This window comes from Lethenteron reissneri, chromosome 55 (genome assembly GCF_015708825.2).
Source record: "Lethenteron reissneri isolate LAM-NWPU_2019-01 chromosome 55, ASM1570882v1, whole genome shotgun sequence".
NCBI lineage: Eukaryota > Metazoa > Chordata > Hyperoartia > Petromyzontiformes > Petromyzontidae > Lethenteron > Lethenteron reissneri.
The window spans coordinates 9,096,260-9,111,296 of NC_083833.1; the positions used below are offsets into that span (position 1 = coordinate 9,096,260).

The following is a 15,037-nucleotide window of genomic DNA, read 5'->3' on the forward strand; positions in this document are numbered from 1 at the left end:
TACGTGTGCCTACTTTTCGTCAGAGTCAATGTGATGTCCTATATGAGTTCCCGAATGGGTGAATGAGTGAGTGGGTCAGTGGGTGAGTGAGTGGGTGAGTGGGAGCGTGAGTGAGTAGGTGGGGGAGTGAGTGAGTGGGTCAATGGGTAAGTGAGTGGGTGAGTGGGTGAGTGAGTGGGAGAGTTAGTGGGTGAGTGGGTGATTGAGTGAGTGGGTGAGTTGGTGGGTGAGTTGGTGGGTGGGTGAGTGGGTCAGTGGGAGAGTTAATGAGTGGTGGGTGGGTGAGGTGGTGGGTGGGTGGATGAGGTGGTGGGTGGGTGGGTGGGTGAGTGAGTGGGTCAGTGGGAGAGTGAGTGGGTGGGTGAGTGGTTGAGCGAGTGGGAGAGTGAGTGAGTGGGTGGGTGAGTGAGTGAGTGAGTGGGTTAGTGAGCATATGTGAGTTCCCGAGTGGGTGGGTGAGTGAGTGGGTGAGTAGGTGGGTGAGTGTGTGGGTGAGTGAGTGGGTCAGGTCAGTGGGTGAGTGTTTGAGTGGGAGAGTGAGTGAGTGGGAGAGTGAGTGAGTGGGTGAGTGAGTGGGTCAGTGAGCGAGTGGGTGAGTGGATGGGTGGGTGGGGGAGTGAGTGGGTCAGGTCAGTGAGTGAGTGGCTATAAGAGGGGCTCCCGGCGCGTCCGTAATTGCGAGCCCGCGTAGCTCGCCGTGATCGTATAGTGGTTAGTACTCTGCGTTGTGGCCGCAGCAACCTCGGTTCGAATCCGAGTCACGGCATTGTGGTGACAACGACACGGCAGCGGGCTCCATTTTTATTCCTTCTTTTTATATCCCAGACAAATCCATCTCCGTGGTGAATAAGCAGAAAAAAAATATTCGGGCTCGTTTAGTGTTTTAGAAATGACCGCTTTGTTGTAAATGTGTTCGCAATTCTGTTTCGAAGATCGGCGATGATTGGCCCAGCAGCGTTGTACAGATGCAGCGTGTCCGTGTAGCTATTACATCCGTACATGTGCCTACTGTTCATCAGAGTCAATGTGATGTCCGTGACCGACTTCATCGCTCCATCTCCTCGGTAGACGTCCTCTCGGACGCGATCCATTCCGTGGCTGCCACTCCGCTCTCATTGCTGACCACCGTCATTGCCCCTTCTGGCCGTGACGCGTCCTGCCCAAGCCTCACCTCTCTCACCAGGTGTCATTACCTCATTACCTCACCTGTAATCACCTCACCTGCGTGTGTGGTCTCGTCCGCGGCTTCCTCTCTCTCTCAGTGTAATCGTCATGACCTCTCCACTACTGCATGAAGATGCATGTGATTATGTCATTCATCTGCATGTTGTCTAGACACGTGACACTGATTTTAAACATGATTCTGTATCGTGCACTTTGGATTGTCGCATTCCATCATCATCATAATGAATGAATCTGTGTTGATGGCAGTGCTGCACGAGCACCAGCAACAGAGACACTCAGCAGATTCATCAACCACACCGCGTAGTTACTCTTAGGTTTGTTTTTTTTCTTCCGGTAAAGTCACGTAAGTAAAAATAAATAATAAAAGTAAAAATAACAGAAATAATTATAGAAATAAAATAATAAATCACGACGTTTCGGAGGCAACACAAGTCTCCGTCATCAGGTGGGACCGTCACAGCTAAAATTACTGCATCAAGTGAGGCAAAATTTTCAGAGACGAGCTCTTAAATAGAAGTTCAGGGGGGAGGAGGGGCTTATCTGAATGTGGTAGCCAATGAATGGAACGTGTTGGGGGGGTGGGCGGGGCATTAATGTTTCCAATGTCGTTGACCGGTATGTTGAGGTTTTTCTTTTCGTGTCGTTTGTAATGCGACTGAGGCCCTCTTCTCGTGGCAGCAGCAGCAGCAAACCTCGACACTGACATCGAGATCCTGAACTCAAGAGACCGGACTAGGACTGCACATTCGGAGTTCAATATCCTGCCGATATGAGCCAGTCACTGTAGCTACGCACTTGTACATCTCGATTGCATAGTCAGCTCTCTAGAACTGCTGTTTGTGTTTAAACTAAACTATGAACTAAGTTGTATTTGACCAGGCAAGCCCCCACTGAGCTACGCAGCTCTCTCTCAGAAGCGGCCTGGCCACAAATGATAGCCAATCGAAACGGCTTAGCACGTAGGAATGTATAGCAGGCAAATACTCTAAAGCAGCGGTCGGGAACCTATGGCTCGCGAGCCATATATGGCTCTTCCAGTGACGGCATATGGCTCCCAGACAATTTTGAGTTGAAAAAAAAATTATAATAATAAAAAAATAAAAAATCAGTTTGGAACTGATTTTAAAATACTTGTGATATTGTTTAATAATACTGTGTCATTTTAAAGTAAACAGAAATTAGTTTTGAAGATACATTTCACGGGTCACGCCTGCATGAAGCTCAACCTCACCACGTATGAACCAGACTACAAGGCCATCAACAAAACCATGCAGCACCAGAAGTCGCATTAAAAGTAAGACATATTTAATTTATTATACGTTAAAATACTATATGGCTCTCAATGAAATATATTTAGAAATATTTGGCTTTTACGGCTTTCCCAGTCAAAAAGGTTCCCGACCCCTGCTCTAAAGGCAAGTCGACTCTACGACAAATGCACGCGACCACGGGGAGATAAAGAGAGACACGCACGCTCCAAATATACAGCAGCAGGAATCAGGGTCGGGATCAAACCCACGACCTCCTTCATACCAGGCGAGGTAGTTAACATCTCCTAGCCACCCTGATGATGATGAGAGAGACACGCAAACTACAAATATACAGCAGGCATCACCAGGGTCGGGATCAAACCCACGACCTCCTGCATACCAGGCGAGGAAGTTAACATCTCCTAGCCACCCTGATGATGATGAGAGAGAGAGACACGCAAACTACAAATATACAGCAGCAGGCATCATTAGGCTCGGGATCAAACCCACGACCTCCTGCCTACCAGGCGAGCTAGTTAACATCTCCTAGCCACCCTGATGATGATGAAAGAGAGAGAGAGAGACACGCAAACTACAAATATACAGCAACAGGCATCATCAGGCTCGGGATCAAACCCACGACCTCCTGTCTACCAGGCGAGCTAGTTAACAGCTTCTAGCCACCAAGAGAGAGCCAGGGGAGTGGAAGAGCATGGTGGGGGAGGGATTCTCCTGCCGATTATAATTCCGAGAAATGAACGCAGTCAGTCCCCCCCCCCCCCCACACACTCTCAGCTCGCCCAACCGACGAACTCCGACCCTTCGACATTGTACGGTGTTGTCGAAGTTCACCACATCGGTCGCCCTGGCGCCCTTCATAAGTGTTACTCGCGAACAGCACTTGCCCTCATAGTCTGTCCAGGCTATACGGGGTGTCTTTGTCTGAGGCTCTATTTAAAGAACTTTGACGTTCCCGGACCGCACTCGCCACCGCCAGTTCCTAGATGCGCGTCTGGTGCCCAAGTCACGGCACACGACCCCACACGACCCCACAGAACCCCACAGGACCCACAAGACCCCGACACGACTCTCCCACGGCCGTCCCTGCACGCGTCCTCGTCCACTGCCACGCGGCCCCATCACGCCTTTCCGCCATGAGCGCGCACCACGACCACGGACTCCGCATCGGCGTGGAGCGACTGCTGCCCGACTTCTTTGACCACACGGGTAGGGAACGACCTCGACTCACTGCCGCGCCGGGGACACGCGCGCACCACGCACACACCAGGCGCACACACCACGCGGCCCGATTGCGAACCCCATTTCACTCGAAGTTGTATTTGTGTTTTGCTTCGTTGACCTTCCCCCATCCCCCCGCAACCTCCGACCAACACGGTTGGCTACGTACGGTCGCGTGAAAGAAGTCCGCCACGCACACAAACACACGTCCAGTCTGTCTCCTCTCTCGCTAAGAGTCGTGGTGGTTACTGCTACTACGTCATCACGTCCTGTCTGTCTCCTCTCTCGCTAAGAGTCGTGGTGGTTACTGCTACTACGTCATCACGTCCAGTCTGTCTCTTCTCTCGCTAAGAGTCGTGGTGGTTACTGCTACTACGTCCAGTCTGTCTCCTCTCTCGCTAAGAGTCGTGGTGGTTACTGCTACTACGTCAACACGTCCAGTCTGTCTCCTCTCTCGCTAAGAGTCGTGGTGGTTACTGCTACTACGTCATCACGTCCAGTCTGTCTCTTCTCTCGCTAAGAGTCGTGGTGGTTACTGCTACTACGTCCAGTCTGTCTCCTCTCTCGCTAAGAGTCGTGGTGGTTACTGCTACTACGTCCAGTCTGTCTCCTCTCTCGCTAAGAGTCGTGGTGGTTACTGCTACTACGTCAACACGTCCAGTCTGTCTCCTCTCTAGCTAAGGGCTGTGGTGGTTACTGCTACTACGTCATCACGTCCAGTCTGTCTCCTCTCTCGCTAAGGGCTGTGGTGGTTACTGCTACTACGTCATCACGTCCAGTCTGTCTCCTCTCTCGCTAAGGGCTGTGGTGTGTACTGCTATTAACCCCTACGACCAATCACGTGCCGCGTACTCCGGCAACGTAGAAATGTATTTCCGAACAACGCAACTTGTCTTGCGATTCCAGGTCGGGCCGCGGTGTGGAAACTGCTCCGCTTAGTGGAGTACGGCTGGAAGCACCTCGACATGAAGGCGTTCGGAGACAGAGTGTCCTTCAAACACCGCGAGCTTCCACGCCGCCAGGCACAGCAGCAGGAGGAAGGCAACTTCATGTTCCTCAAGTGCCAGGAGCTGTCGTTCACGCCGCAATTCTGGCAGGACGTCACCATGGTGACTCCGATCGCCATCGACATGAGCGTGTCCCTCTCCCACCTGGGCACCTCCTCGCTCGTGTTCTCCGGGGTCTTCGAGAGGAAGAAGAAGAAGGAGGAGGAGGCGTGCGGAGATGCCCGTGAGCCTCTGGGGACCTACAGGAGCCTCGTGATTCACGTGGACGCCCGCACCAAGCGGGCGACTCGGCTGCCCGCGGCCGTAATCCACACCTACCGTCACCTGGTCGGCAAGGCGCCTCCAGAATTCCCGCAGCCGTTCAGCCGTGGTGGTGGTGGTGGTGGAGGAGGTGGTGGTGGTGTTGGTGGAGGTCGTGGTGGAGGTGGTGTTGGTGGAGGTGGTGGTGGAGGTGTTGGTGGTGGTGGTGGCGACGGGAAACCAGCGAGCCCGTTCCGCTACGAGGTCACGGTGGCGGCGAGTCAGCTGGACGAGTATCAGCACATGAACCACAGCGAGTACGCTCGCTTGTGCGCCGACGCTCTGGCGGCTGGGCTGGCCAAGGCGGAGGAGGGAGGTCACGGTGGTGGTGAAGGTCACGATGGTGGTGGTGGAGGCGTAGGGGAGGGCGCGTGGAGCACGGCGCGGCTGGAGAAGCTGTCGCTGATCTTCGCGGGGGAGGCGTTCGCCGGAGACTCGCTGCTCGTCGAGTCGTGGGTGGAGGCCGAGCGGCCGCGCTCCGTTCTCTTCCAGGTGTCCAAGCGGGGGAGGCCGCTCGTGCACAGCGCGTGGACGTTCCGGGACGAGCCGGGCGGTCACGGGGGTCACGGGGGTCACGGGGGTCACGGTGGTGACAGAGGTCACAGGGGTCACGGGGGTCACGGGGGTCACGGTGACGTTTGTTCTGAAGCGCCACGGGCCAGGCTGTGACGTGGTGGTGAAGGAGCGGGCAGCCGTGCGTGGTGGTGGTGGCCACCCATCACCTCGTGTAACAGCACTTGCCCCAACAGTCTGTTAAATTCCATACGGGGGGTCTTTGTATCTCTGTGTGTACGTTGAACTTCCTTCGCGCCGTACGTAGCCAACCACGCTCAGCAGAGGCGCGGCAAGAGAACCAAAGAGAACAATCTGTTCTAGAGAATTGCGCGACTGCACAGCTACCTGTCCAGTACACACGCAATGCCGTGTCTCTGTGTGTGTGTATCCCTGTGTGTGTATGTCTGTATCTCTACGTGTGTGTGTGTATGTATCCCTGTGTGTGTATGTATGTATCTCTACGTGTGTGTGTATGTATCCCTGTGTGTGTATGTATGTATCTCTACGTGTGTGTTTGTGTGTATGTATCCTTGTGTGTGTATGTATCTCTACGTGTGTGTGTATGTATCCCTGTGTGTGTATGTCTGTCTGTATGTATCTCTACGGGTGTATGTATCCCCGTGTGTGTATCTATGAATCTCTACGTGTTTGTATGTATACCTGTGTGTGTATGTCTGTATGTATCTCTACGTGTGCGCTTGTGTGTATGTATCCCTGTGTGTGTATGTATGTATCTCTACGGGTGTATGTATCCCTGTGTGTGTATGCATGTATCTCTACGTGTGTGTGTGTATCCCTGTGTGTATGTATGTATCTCTACGTGTGTGTGTGTGTATGTATCCCTGTGTGCGTATGTCTGTCTGTATGTATCTCTACGGGTGTATGTATCCCTGTGTGTGTATGTATGCATCTCTACGTGTTTGTATGTATCCCTGTGTGTGTATGTCTGTATGTATCTGTACGTGTCTGTGTGTGTGCATCCCTGTGTGTGTATGTATCTCTACGTGTGTGTGTATCCCTGTGTGTGTATGTCTGTATGTATCTCTACGTGTGTGTGAGTGTGTATGTATCCCTGTGTGTCTATGTCTGTCTGTATGTATGTATCTCTACGTGTGTATGTATCCTTGTGTGTGTATGTATCTCTACGTGTGTGTATCCCTGTGTGTATGTATCTCTACGTGTGTGTGTATGTATCTCTACGTGTGTGTATGTATCCCTGTGTGTATGTCTGTCTGTATGTATCTCTACGTGTGAGTGTGTGTATCCCAGTGGTTTGCGCTACGCTGCGCTATGAACCCGTCGACCCGAGTTCGATTCCCGCTCACGGCCAACACCCAGTGACGATTATCTGAACCGGTCCCGGGCCTCCCCTAGGTCGACTCAGCCTAAAATTAGTGTCTGGTGCGGTGTGTAAACATTGCCACTGGGGAGACAAAGGCGGTCGGGCGTGGTGCTGGCCACCCAAGACCCTCGTGTACCGTTCCGGCCTTCATAGGTGCTCGCTAACAGCACTTGCCCCTACAGTCTGTTCAGGCTATACGGGGGATCTTTTTGTATCCCAGTCCACAGCGTTGTCCCACGTTCGACCGCGTAGCCGCAGCTGAGTCAGTTCGCACCGCAGAGCGCGGCGAAATCCCGCGTCACGAACTGCGTTTTAGGCGCACAAAACAACACAACAGAAGCAGCGACACAGCGAATGGGGCCAACGGTGCCCATTCACCACCGAGTCATTAGAAGCCACGGCAAGCTGCCCACAGCGGTGATGCCGCGAGAGGCACCCACACTCTACCCCACCAGCACCACCACCAGCAGCATCATCAGCAGCAGCACCACCATCACTACCACCAGCACCACCAGCACCACCACTATCACTACCAGCAGCACCACCAGCACCACCAGCACCACCACCAGCACCACCACCAGCACCACCACCATCACTACCACCAGCACCACCAGCAGCACCACCACCAGCAGCACCACCACCACCACCAGCACCACCACCACCAGCAGCACCACCAGCCGAGCTGTGGACGCATCGTGTGTCACCGTCGCTCTGACAGCGGCTGCTGCTCGTCCCGCTTGTACCGGTTACGCAGAGAGAGATACAGAGGGAGAAACCGGTTTTTAATCAGCCCGTCCGATCTGTGCTCCGTGCAGTGGCGAAGAGACACGTGGCAGGAGCGTCACCCATTGGTCATCGGTGCTGCCACTCGTGGCCTCACGCAGGGCAATTGACGAGCGCGTTGAGTGTTGTTGTTGTTGAGTGTTGTTGTTGTTGAGTGTTGTTGTTGTTGAGTGTTGTTGTGTATTGTTAAGTGTTGTTGTTGTGTTATTGTTGTTGTTGTTGAGTGTTGTTGTTGCGTATTGTTGAGTGTTGTTGTGTTATTGTTGTTGTTGAGTGTTGTTGTTGCGTATTGTTGAGTGTTGTTGTGTTATTATTGTTGTTGTTGTTGAGTGTTGTTGTTGTGTATTGTTGAGTGTTGTTGTTGTGTTATTGTTGTTGTTGAGTGTTGTTGTTGTGTATTGTTGAGTGTTGTTGTTGTGTTATTGTTGTTGTTGAGTGTTGTTGTTGTGTATTGTTGAGTGTTGTTGTTGTGTATTGTCGTTGTGTATTTTTGTTGAGTGTTGTTGTTGAGTGTTATTGTTGAGTACTATTGTTGCGTATTGTTGAGTGTTGTTGTTGTTGTTGAATGTTGTTGTTGAGTGTTATTGTTGTGTCTTGTTGAGTGTTGTTGAGTGTTGTTGTTGAGTGTTCTAGTTGTGCACTATTGAGTTGTTGTGTATTGTTGTTGTTGTGTATTGTTGTTGTGTATTGTTGTGAATTGTTGTTGTTGCGTATTGTTGTGTATTGTTATTGTTGTTGTGTATTGCTGAGTGTTGTTGCTTGATTTTGCATCGATTTCTATTTGCCCTCAGAGGCAGCAGAGGGCAGTGCACCCACGCCTTGTGCTGTTCGCTCCACGATTTGTGACGATGATTCGACCCGGTCAGGCCCACGGAGCTCTGTGACCAACCAGGCCGCTTCTCTCAGAAGCCACGTGGCCATCACGAATGATAGCTTTAACGAAGTGGCTTATCATGTAGACATTTATAGCAGTAGTCAAAGACTCTAATCGCCTTCACGTTGATTCTAAACGTGAAAGGGGAAAACCGGAGGACCAGGAGGTTTAAATCCGCGCGACCAAGGGGACAGAGACACCGCGAGCTCCAACTATACAGCAGCAGGCGTCAGGGTCGCGGTGGAATCCGCGACTTCCTGCACACCGGGCGAGGTAGTTAACATCTGGCGGCTGATCAGGCCACGTGTAAAGAATATTCATGCCCCAGCATCGCGTCGACGGTGTCTCTCCTTGGCCAAACTTCAGGTGCAGGTTGATGAAGGGGGCGAAGGAGCATAGACTTGGAGGCATAGTACAGTGCAACAATAGACTTTAGCCGCACTTTCATAATTATACGGCTTAGAATTGATACGTTTTCATGCTCACTGGTTTTTTAATTGTAATGCATATTGTGTACAGCGCTCTGTCATCCATCAAGAGCACTATATAAGTGCAAAATGCATTATTTATTATTACAACGTATCCTGGCAAGCATCCTAAAGCAACCTGTTATACATGTAGAGGATATAAATGAATAAAACGCCTGTATCGATGGAAACCCTTTTACCTTCAATGGCGACCGCTTTGATGACACCGCTCTCGTCCATGAATCTCTCCATGGTCTCGCCACACTCCGTCTCGCTCTTCTCGTCCCTTTATGTCCCCTGTCCTCCTCTTCGCTCCCGATCTTCTCAACACTGCACCATAGACTCAACACTGCTACCTAGAGACTCAACACTGCACCATAGACTCAACACTGCACCACAGACTCAACACTGCTACCTAGAGACTCAACACTGCACCATAGACTCAACACTGCCCATAGACTCAACACTGCACCATAGACTCAGCACTGCACCATAGACTCAACACTGCACCATAGACTCAGCACTGCACCATAGACTCAACACTGCACCATAGACTCAACATTGCCCATAGACTCAACACTGCACCATAGACTCAACACTGCACCATAGACTCAGCACTGCACCATAGACTCAGCACTGCACCATAGACTCAACACTGCACCATAGACTCAGCACTGCCCATAGACTCAACACTGCACCATAGACTCAGCACTACCCATAGACTCAGCACTGCACCATAGACTCACACTGCACCACCATACACTCACACTGCACCATAGACTCAACACTGCACCATAGACTCAGCACTGCCCATAGACTCAGTACTGCACCATAGACTCAGCACTGCACCATAGACTCAGCACTGCACCATAGACTCAACACTGCACCATAGACTCAACACTGCACTATAGACTCAACACTGCCCATACACTCAGCATTGCACATAGACTCAACACTGCCCATAGACTCAACACTGCCCATAGACTCAACACTGCACCATAGACTCAGAACTGCACCATAGACTCAACACTGCACCATAGACTCACACTGCACCATAGACTCAACACTGCACCATACTCAACACTGCACCATAGACTCAACACTGCACCATAGACTCACACTGCACCATAGACTCAACACTGCCCATAGACTCAACACTGCCCATAGACTCCACTGCACCATAGACTCAACACTGCACCATAGACTCACACTGCACCATAGACTCAACACTGCACCATAGACTCAACACTGCACCATAGACTCAACACTGCACCATAGACTCACACTGCACCATAGACTCAACACTGCCCATAGACTCAACACTGCCCATAGACTCAACACTGCACCATAGACTCAACACTGCACCATAGACTCAACACTGCACCATAGACTCAACACTGCACCATAGACTCAACACTGCACCATAGACTCAACACTGCACCATAGACTCAACACTGCCACATAGACTCAACACTGCACCACAGAGACTCAACGCTGCACCATAGACTCACACTGCACCATAGACTCAACACTGCACCATAGACTCAACACTGCACCATAGACTCAACACTGCCCATAGACTCAACACTGCACCATAGACTCAACACTGCACCATAGACTCAACACTGCCCATAGACTCAACACTGCACCATAGACTCAACACTGCACCATAGACTCAACACTGCACCATAGACTCAACACTGCACCATAGACTCAACACTGCACCATAGACTCAACACTGCACCATAGACTCAACACTGCACCATAGACTCAACACTGCACCATAGACTCAACACTGCACCATAGACTCAACCACTGCACCATAGACTCAACACTGCACCATAGACTCAACACTGCACCATAGACTCAACACTGCCCATAGACTCAACTGCCCATAGACTCAACACTGCACCATAGACTCAACACTGACCATAGACTCAACACTGCACCATACTCAGCACTGCACCATAGACTCACACTGCCCATAGACTCAACACTGCACCATAGACTCACACTGCACCATAGACTCAACACTGCACCATAGACTCACACTGCACCATAGACTCAACACTGCACCATAGACTCACACTGCCCATAGACTCACTGCACCATAGACTCAACACTGCACCATAGACTCACACTGCACCATAGACTCACACTGCACCATAGACTCAACACTGCACCATAGACTCAACACTGCACTAGACTCAACACTGCCCATAGACTCACACTGCACATAGACTCAACACTGCCCATAGACTCAACACTGCACCATAGACTCAACACTGCACCATAGACTCAACACTGCCATAGACTCAACACTGCACCATAGACTCAACACTGCACCATAGACTCAACACTGCACCATAGACTCAACACTGCACCATAGACTCAACACTGCACCATAGACTCAACACTGCACCATAGACTCAACACTGCCCATAGACTCAACACTGCACCATAGACTCAACACTGCACCATAGACTCAACACTGCCCATAGACTCAACACTGCACCATAGACTCAACACTGCACCATAGACTCAACACTGCACCATAGACTCAACACTGCACCATAGACTCACACTGCACCATAGACTCAACACTGCACCATAGACTCACACTGCACCATAGACTCAACACTGCCCATAGACTCAACACTGCACCATAGACTCAACACTGCACCATAGACTCAACACTGCACCATAGACTCAACACTGCACCATAGACTCAACACTGCACCATAGACTCAACACTGCACCATAGACTCAACACTGCCCATAGACTCAACACTGCACCATAGACTCAACACTGCACCATAGACTCAACACTGCCATAGACTCAACACTGCACCATACTCAACACTGCACCATAGACTCAACACTGCACCATAGACTCAACACTGCCCATAGACTCAACACTGCACCATAGACTCAACACTGCACCATAGACTCAACACTGCCCATAGACTCAACACTGCACCATAGACTCAACACTGCACCATAGACTCACACTGCCCATAGACTCAACACTGCACCATAGACTCAACACTGCACCATAGACTCACACTGCACCATAGACTCAACACTGCACCATAGACTCAACACTGCACCATAGACTCAACACTGCACCATAGACTCACACTGCACCATAGACTCAACACTGCACCATAGACTCACACTGCACCATAGACTCAACACTGCACCATAGACTCAACACTGCACCATAGACTCAACACTGCACCATAGACTCACACTGCACCATAGACTCAACACTGCACCATAGACTCAACACTGCACCATAGACTCAACACTGCCCATAGACTCAACACTGCACCATAGACTCAACACTGCACATAGACTCACACTGCACCATAGACTCAACACTGCACCATAGACTCAACACTGCACCATAGACTCACACTGCACCATAGACTCAACACTGCACCACAGACTCAACACTGCACCATAGACTCAACACTGCACCATAGACTCAACACTGCACCATAGACTCAACACTGCACCATAGACTCAACACTGCACCATAGACTCAACACTGCACCATAGACTCAACACTGCACCATAGACTCACACTGCACCATAGACTCAACACTGCACCACAGACTCAACACTGCACCGTAGACTCAACACTGCACCACAGACTGAACACTGCCCAGAGACTCAGCACTGCACAATAACCTCAACACTGCCCATAGACTCAACACATCACCATAGATTCAGCACTGCACCATAGACTCAGCACTGCACCATAGACTCAACACTGCACCGTAGACTCAACACCACCCGTAGACTCAACACTGCACCATAGACTCAACACAGCACCTGTAGGAACCCCACGCGTGCCTCGGGTGCTGAGAGACGCGGGTGGAGACGGGTCCGCACGTTGCTGTGCCGCCTTCTCCTGGCAGAGCCAGCGCACGGCTCTTCCTTGTGTGCCCGCCCACGTGAAGGAAGTTTGACACCAAAGTCTGTGCGTGATCCACCAACCCTCACACGCCGCGTGCAACGCGTAGCCGCCGCGCGTGCATCTCTGCGCAGTAAGCCACGTGGGCTTCACAACAAAGACGACGATCTCCCTCCCTCGTGCAGCCTTAACAGACTGTAGGGGCAAGTGCTGTTAGCGAGCACCTATGAAGACCGGCACGGCACACGAGGGGGTGGCTGGCCAGCACCACGCCCGGCCGCCTTTGTCTCCCCAGTGGCGATGTTTACACACCGCACCAGGTACTCATTTGAGGCTGAGCCGACAAAGGGGAGGCCCAGGGCCGGTTCATAAAATCGTCACCGGCATTGGCCGTGGGCGGGAATCGAACTCGGGTCGCCGGGTTCGTAGCGCTCCACCACCACAAGCCGCGTCACTGGACAGGGCACATTGCGCCGATGATGAGCTTCGTAGCTCATCGGATTCCTTCCTCCAGCCCCAAGGAGAGTATCTGCCACGGCCGTCTGGACGATGTCTGAACAATGGCCCAGCGGGCCACGCCCGAGGAACGGTGACCTCGGAAGGTTTCTGCGAAGTGACGCGGCGCAGGGAGCAGGGGCAGCACAGGGAGGCAGCAGCAGCGGCAGCCCTCGCTGTCGGGAACAGAGAGAGAGAATGTTGATCTCGACGGGAGGATTTCTACACACATCTGGCTGCTGTCCGCCTGATGACGCCGCTTGGAATTACCGGCGAAACGTCGAATTCAGATTGTAAATGTTGTGGATTTGCTCTCCAACACACCGGTGTGGTGCTGCACTCATTACGAATTGGCACGTTCTGTTGACATGACAGGCCTTACTGAGTGGCTGTGTCGGGTGGTGGCGGGTTTAACGACACATTTATATATTTACGCGATGTGACCCCCCCCCCCGCCCTTCCAACACCCCTAAATTACGAACGAAGTTTTTGTTTACCCCTCCCCCCCACCCCGCCCCCACCCAGAAGGTTCCCCGTCTTTGACTCGAGTTGTCTCGAGTCGAAGCGTCGCTGTCTCTCTGCAGGACGCGGCCTCGCCCGTGACCTGCCCCGCCTCGGGGGGGAGGGGGCATGGCCACAGCGCACCCCGTGGATGCTTTAGGGGGGTCCTGAGTGTGGGTGGGTGAGTGGGTAAGTAGGTGGGTGGGTGAGTGAGTGAGTGGGTGAGTGAGTGAGTAGGTGGGTGAGTGGGTGGGTGAGTGAGTGGGTGGGTGAGTGAGTGAGTGGGTGGGTGGGTGGGTGAGTGGTGGGTGGGTTAGTGAGTGAGTGGGTGAGTGAGTGATTGGGTGAGTGAGCATGTGTGTGTTTCCGAGTGGGTGGGTGAGTGGGTGAGTAGGTGGGTGAGTGAGTGGGTGAGTGAGTGGGTCAGTGGGAGAGTTAGTGAGTGGGTGGGTGAGTGGGTGGGTGAGTGAGTGGGTGAGTGAGTGAGAATATGTGAGTTCCCAAGTGGGTGAGTGAGCATGTGTGAGTGTTCGAGTGAGTAGGTGAGTGAATGGGTGCGTGGGTGAGTGAGTGAATGAGTGAGTGAGGATGTTTGCGTTCCCAAGTGGGTGAGTGAGCATGTGTGAGTGTTCGAGTGGGTGGATGAGTGCATGGGTGCATGGGTGGGTAAGTGATTAATCATATACACGCATACATATACGGTTACATACACACAACTCATTTGCAAGGGAGTCCAGGGAGTCAACTGACACGCAGGAACACGTGATTATGGCACGTGTACACACATACACAAAGATCCCCCCTATAGCCTCAACAGACTGTTGGGGCAAGTGCTGTTATCGAGCACCTATGAAGGCCGGCACGGCACACGGGGGGGGGGGGGTGCGATGGCCAGTACCACGCCCGGCCGCTTTTGTCTCCCAAGTGGCGATGATTTAACTCACCGCACCAAGTACTCATTTTGGGGCTGAGTCGACCTAGGGGACACCCATGACCGAGTACAGATATTCGTCCTTTCGAACAGGAATGAAACTCAGATTGGACCGGGTTCACAGGTGTGTGGAAGGGGGGAGAGAGAGGGGGCAGCGTTGAGCGGTGGCGCTGCGGTTGGCGTCGC

The 15,037-nt window shown here is 52.1% G+C and overlaps 1 non-coding gene across 1 annotated transcript; it reads left to right on the forward strand.

Moving 5' to 3' along the window:
* Positions 1-694: 694 nt before the first annotated feature.
* Positions 695-766, forward strand: TRNAH-GUG (transfer RNA histidin (anticodon GUG)). The gene has a single exon. It is a non-coding gene; the product is annotated as a tRNA-His (tRNA).
* The last annotated feature ends 14,271 nt before the right edge of the window (positions 767-15,037 follow it).